The sequence below is a fragment of the Moschus berezovskii genome, chromosome 11 (genome assembly GCF_049115385.1).
Source record: "Moschus berezovskii isolate FMDL1 chromosome 11, NW_MosBer_1.0, whole genome shotgun sequence".
In the NCBI taxonomy this organism is placed as follows: domain Eukaryota; kingdom Metazoa; phylum Chordata; class Mammalia; order Artiodactyla; family Moschidae; genus Moschus; species Moschus berezovskii.
Window position 1 is genome coordinate 47,035,115 of NC_142470.1, and position 6,457 is coordinate 47,041,571.

Here is a 6,457-nt window from a genome sequence, read left to right on the forward strand (position 1 = left end):
GTATATATATATATATATATACACATACACATATGCAGTTGATCTTTGAACAATGCAGAAGTTAGGGGCATTGATCGATTCTCCTCACAGTGGAAAATCTGAGTATAACTTTACAATCTTCCCTTGGAATCTATGGTTCTGCATCTTCAGATGTTACCAACCTCAGATTGTGTAGAATAGTAGTAGGATTTATTGAAAATAACCAGTGTATAGGTGGACCTGCACAATTCAATCCCTATTGTTCAAAGGTCAACTGTATATAAAATATTGCTAAGACTGAAATCCTGGAAGGTATTCAGAACCTATTAGATTAAAAAATTTGCCCAATTCTAAGGAAACAAATAGTCAGGGTTTGTCTTTGATATGCTATCAACATTTGGCCAAGGTCCTTTTAAAGGACAGTGAAATAAGAATCCTTTCTCCCTCCCTTTGGTGATATATAGTGCCAACTTTGGTCTTATCGTTAGTAATTGCAGGAAGTTTCTGGGTCAGGCAGAGTAACCGCTGCCCAAAGATGTCCACATCATAATTCCTAAAATCTGTATGTTACCTTACATGGCAAAAGGGACTTTGCAGATATGATTAAATTAATGATCCTGAGATAGTGAGATTAGCCTGGCTCATCCAGGTGGGCCCAACGTAATTACAAAGCTCCTTAAAAGTAAAAGAGGATGGCAGGCGAGTCAGAGGAGATATGACAAGAGCAGAGGTCAAAGTGATTCAATTGTTTGAGGAACAAGCATGAGCCAAGGAATGCATGCAGCCTCTAGAGGCTGGAACGGCCAGGAAACAGGTTCTGCCTTAGAGTCTTCAGAAAGGAAAGCAGTCCACTGCTGGCACTTTGATCCTAGTCCAGAGAGACCATTTTAGATTTCTCTCCAGAACTGTAAGAAAACAAATTTGTGTTAAGTCACTAAATTTATGGTAATTTGTTATAACAGCAATAGGAATCTAACAGTGTCTTACCAGAAGGCAGTGTAAGTTTGAGTTTTGGTTGAATCCAATTGTTTTTTTGCATTTTAATCAAGTAGTTAAAGAATGTGAAATATTTAAAAGAAAAAAATCTGAAAAAGTAACCACATAATAATAGTAATAGTTAACATCAATTGAGCACTAACTATATACCAGATGTTGTGATTTACATAATTTCATTCAAAGCTATGATGTAGAACTATAATCTGTTTATTAGCCAACAAAACAAATATTAAAAAGGTGAAGAATTTAACTTTAATAAGCAAAGAAATTAGCTGAATTCTTCTGTGGTGAGGTGCAGAATACCATCCTCTCAAATCAAGCAGGGAAAAGTTGAAGGTAGTTACTGTAAAAATTGGTTCCTCATTGGCTCAGCGGTAAAGAATCTGCTTGCAATGCAGGAGCTGCAGGAGATGCGAGTTGAATCCCTGGTCAGGAAGATCCCCTGGAGGAGGGCATGGCAACCCACCCCAGTATTCTTGCCTGGAGAAGCCGATGGACAGAGGAGCCTGGTGGGCTGCAATCTGTAGGGTCTCAAAGTGTCAAACACCACTGAAGCAATTTAGCACATTCATGTACTATAAAAATTAGGCAAAAGTGAATTTTGAATTCATAACCCCAATCTTGTCTTTGACTGAATACATGACATCATATCACCAGTCCCAAACTACATCTGTTCCCCTTCATAAAAATGTCATTGGGTAATAACTGCAGTCCCACATAATATACACATGATGACGCTAAAGTCAAAGAAGAAAAGGAAAGATATACACATTTGAATTCAGAGTTCCAAAGAATAGCAAGGAGAGATAAGAAAGCCTTCCTCAATGATCAGTGCAAAGAAATAGAGGTAAACAATAGAATGGGAAAGACTAGAGGTATTTTCAAGAAAATTAGAGATACCAAGGGAACATTTCATGCAAAGATGGACACAGTAAAGGACAGAAATGGTATGGATCCAACAGAAGCAGAAGATACTAAGAAGAAGTGGCAAGAATACACAGAAGAACTATACAAAAAAGATCTTCATGACCCAGATAATCATGTTGGTGTGATCACTCAGCTAGAGTCAGACATCCTGGAATGTGAAGTCAAGTGGGCCTTAGGAAGCATCACTACGAACAAAGCTAGTGGAGGGGATAGAATTCCAGGTGAACTATTTCAAATCCTGAAAGATGACGCTGTGAAAGTGCTGCACTCAATATGCCAGCAAATTTGGAAAACTCAGCAGTGGCCACAGGACTGGAAAAGATCAGTTTTCATACCAGTCCCAAAGAAAGGCAATGCCAAAGAATGCTCAAACTACCACACAATTGCACTCGTCTCACACGCTAGTAAAGTAATGCTCAAAATTCTCCAAGCCAGGCTTCAACAGTATGTGAACCATGAACTTCCAGATGTTCAAGCTGGATTTATTTATTTATTTTTTTAAATTAAGAGAAACAGAGTGGTGTCTTTATATGATACACAAGTGTATGTTACAAGAATTCTATCAGGCACAGAAGCCTCAGGTTTAAGGCCTCAGTGTTAGGCCGGGGTAGGGGGAAAAAAAGGCATGGTAAAGTTTTTACTTTAACATCTAAAATGTCACTTGTCATAAAGGAGGGTGTAATAGAAATTGTCTTTAATAAATCATAACTGAAGTTCTCCTCATTTTCTTTCCATTAAGATGCTAGGTTTGTGTCTGAGCATGAAGAAAGAAAAGACCGTGGCTCCCCCATGGTCAGCGAAGTCTGCCAGTCAGAGTGGAAGCCAGCTGGGGAGATTCCCTGGAGGGTCCATCCATCATCAATTCCATCTTTCTGGAGGAAGGGAAGGGGCCACATTTCTCCTAACAGTCCAAGCCCTTCCCTCAAGCCCCCCACACAAACAAAGTCAGCAGCAACTTTCCAGGACATCTGGCTCTCAGGAAACCCTGAGCCCCTTTGGGCTGAGGAGTCCCCACAGCAGGTTTATGAAGATGCACAAGGGGGCAAAGTTTCCTTTTACATTTGAAACAGAAGCAGTCTGAAAGGCTTCATAACTACACCAATAAAAAAAAGAAAAGAAAAGAAATGGAGGCCTCTTCTTTGGTGTGAAAGTTTGTGCGTTTTTTTCCTGGATCGTCTCCCATGCACCATGGCTGAGGGGTCTCTCAGTGCATGGTGCTGGCGCTGGCGACCGCAATGGCCTCCTGAATTTCTCGTATCACCAGGATCCGAGTCAGCATCTGCCCCATCTGCTCTCTGCTGATAGGCTGGACTGAGTACCAGATCGGGCTGTTGGGGACCACCACCGGCTCGGGCGTCAGGTAAAAGGTGTCATTCCGGCCTTTCACACTCTGGGGGCATTTAAAGAGGTAGAAATCGTAGAGCTTGATTGGGCATCCCAGTGGATTTTCTGGATTTTCCGTCTGCTCTGCATACATGTCATCTGTAACTTTCTGGCCGGTCTGGTGTATCCCAAGTGCCTTCAGGTACCAAATACTTGTGCTTTTATCCTTGGGATTAGAGGGGTTCTTCTTTGTCTGTCGTAAGACCTTGGAGAAGGCCAGCTTCATGTGCTGGTCCACTTTCTTCAACAGGAAGTATTTGGTGTTAAAGAACATGAGGGTGGTCAGCAGGGTGGAGGGGGAATGGGCCCCGAGCTGCTTGCACTCCCACAGCATCTCCTGCGTCACGTGGCTGGGCAGGACATAGCCAAGTGGAGTGACTCAGGGCTGAACGTCCTTCAGAACTTCATGCAGCCACTCCGTGAATCAAACATAATAAAGATCGGAGAAAATATCATCAACCCGTCCATTCTCAAAAAGATACTTTTGAATACACAGGAAAATATAGTACAGCACATCTGGGTCATAGGGTTTGCCTTCTCCATTTCGAGCTTCCCGTGTCATCAGACAGAGTCTATAATTGAGCTCAGCCACAGCAGAAGAGATGAGATCTTCCTGGAATCGCAGCAACTGATGCCTCCCAATGGGTGCCAGTCTGTTCTGAGCATCCTTCTCAAGCTCAGCATTCTTGGTCTGCGCCGTTTTTCCACACTTCAAGCCCTTCTTCTGGCTTCAGAGAATTTGGAAGCAGAAGTTCTGGGGAAGGCTGTGGCTGTGACTGTGGTTCAACTTCAGCAACCTGGACAGTTTGAGCTGAACAAGTAACCTGGAGCTGCTGCTGCTGCTGCTGCTGCGGTGGCGGCGATGTCTGTTCCTGGGGGGTCTGTTGCTGTGGCTGCTGCTGGGGGTCCCATATATGGACAGTCTGAGCTGTATTCTGGTATGTGCCTGCCACGGCCTGCATAGCCACTGGAATGTGGATGTTGCCATTCATGAACTGTGCTGGAAAGAGAGAGTTTGCAAGGGTCTGCACTACCTCTTCATGGGAGTTTTTCACTACAGACGTGGTGCCCACCATCTTCTCCTTGTCATCCTCTAGCTTCACAGCTGCCAAGGCTGTGGGTGAGTCACTGACGTGAACTGCGTTGTAGGCTTCCTGGGGAATGGCAATGTGGGTAATGCTCTGCTGCTGAGGGTCCCCCCGGGGCTGGGCAGAGTAAACAGGTATGGTCCAAGTTTCTCCTGTAGGGCTAGTAATGGTCCCAGTGGCACTGTACAGGTGGGCACTGTCTACTGTCAGTAAGTCGGGCCTCAAAGACACGTAACTCTGCTGCTGGCCTGTGGAATGGCCAGTATGGTGGCCACCGGATGCCCTGAGATGGCGTAGGACACAGTGATGGGCATGTCCACTTTGCGCTTCTTCACTGGCTGGAGGACACTGGCTGTGCCAACCTGCCACTCCCCTTCCTGAGGTGAGCCGTGCTGAGACGACAGTGGGGAAAGGGCACCCACAGTCTGGATTTGGATTTGCTGACCCCCAGCAAGAGACTGGCCAGCCACCAGCTGAGCCTGGATCTGCTGGTGTGGGATGTGCTCCTTCGGGATCTCTGGAGCCTGGATCTGCTGGGCCGCCTGCATATGCTGCACCTGGATCTGGGCCGCCTGCAGCTGTGAAGGGCTGGGGCTCTGCAGAGATGGGGTCTGGATGGAGGGGGCTGCCGGCTGTGCTGCTTGGCCTTGGATCTGCACCTGGACGTGGATGGGCTGCTCAGCAAGCTGGTGAACGGTGAGCTGCAGGGAGAGCTGCTGAGCGAGACCTGCTGCGGAGACTGCTGTACCTGTACCTGTACCTGAACCTGCTGTGGCTGTTGAACCTGAATCTGCTGTTCTGGCTGGGTTTGAGGCTGAACACTCGTGGTGACTGGACAGGCAAGTTCAAACAAAGACCCGGCCACTTCAGTGCTGTCTGTGTAAATGCAGTTCCCACCCTGCTGGTACACCATGGTAGTGGTGGCCATCTGCTGGAACTCCTGAAGGGCTTCTGGCCCCTTAGAGGCTAGCGAGTCCAGAAATTCCTTCATCCTGTGTTGCGGGACAGACCGCGCCTTCACTCGGATGTGTTCTTCAAAGGAGATGGTGTTCTCCAGAGAGTTATTCATATTGCAGAGTCCTTAGGGTTCCCGGCGACGTTGCTGCCGCCGCCGCTGCCACCACCACTGTTCTACCCGCTGGCCCCTCCACACCGCTCAGGGCCCCGGTTCTCCAAGCTGGATTTAGAAAAGGCAGAGGAACCAGAGATCAAATTGCCAACATCCACTGGATCATCAAAAAAGCAAGAGAGTTCCAGAAAAACATCTGCTTTATTGACTATGCCAAAGCCTTTGACTGTGTGGATCACAACAAACTGCGGAAAATTCTTAAAGAGATGGGAATACCAGACCACCTGACCTGCCTCCTGAAAAATCTGTATGCAGTTCAAGAAGCAATAGTTAGAACTGAACATGGAACAACAGACTGTTTCCAAATCAGGAAAGGAGTACGTCAAGGCTGTATATTGTCACCCTGCTTATTTAACTTATATGCAGAGTACATCATGCAAAATGCCAGGCTGGATGAAGCACAAGCTGGAATCAAGATTGCCAGGAGAAATATCAATAACCTCATATATGCAGATGACACCACCCTTATGGCAGAAAGCGAAGAACTAAAGAACCTCTTGATGAAAGGAAAGAGTGAAAAAGCTGGCTTCAAGCTCAACATTCATAAAACTAAGATCATGGCATCAGGTCCCATCACTTCATGGCAAATAAAAGGGAAAACAGTGACAGACTTTATCTTTTCGGGCTCCAAAATCACTGCAGATGGTGACTGCAGCCATGAAATTAAAAGATGCTTGCTCCTTGGAAGAAAAGCTATGACCAATATAGACAGCATATTAAAAAGCAGAGACATTACTCTGCCAACAAAGGTCTGTCTAGTCAAGGCTATGGTTTTTCCAATAGTTGTGTATGGATGTGAGAGCTGGACCATAAAGAAAGCTGAGCTCCGAAGAACTGATGCTTTTGAACTGTAGTGTTGGAGAAGACTCTCGAGAGTCCCTTGGACTGCAAGGAGATCCAACCAGTCCATTCGAAAGGAAATCAGTCCTGAATATTCATTGGAAGGACTGATGTT

At 45.8% G+C, this 6,457-nt stretch overlaps 1 pseudogene; it reads right to left on the minus strand.

The window, feature by feature from the left end:
* Positions 1–2,857: 2,857 nt before the first annotated feature.
* Positions 2,858–5,542, minus strand: LOC129540022 (transcriptional regulator QRICH1 pseudogene; annotated as a pseudogene).
* Positions 5,543–6,457: the final 915 nt, after the last annotated feature.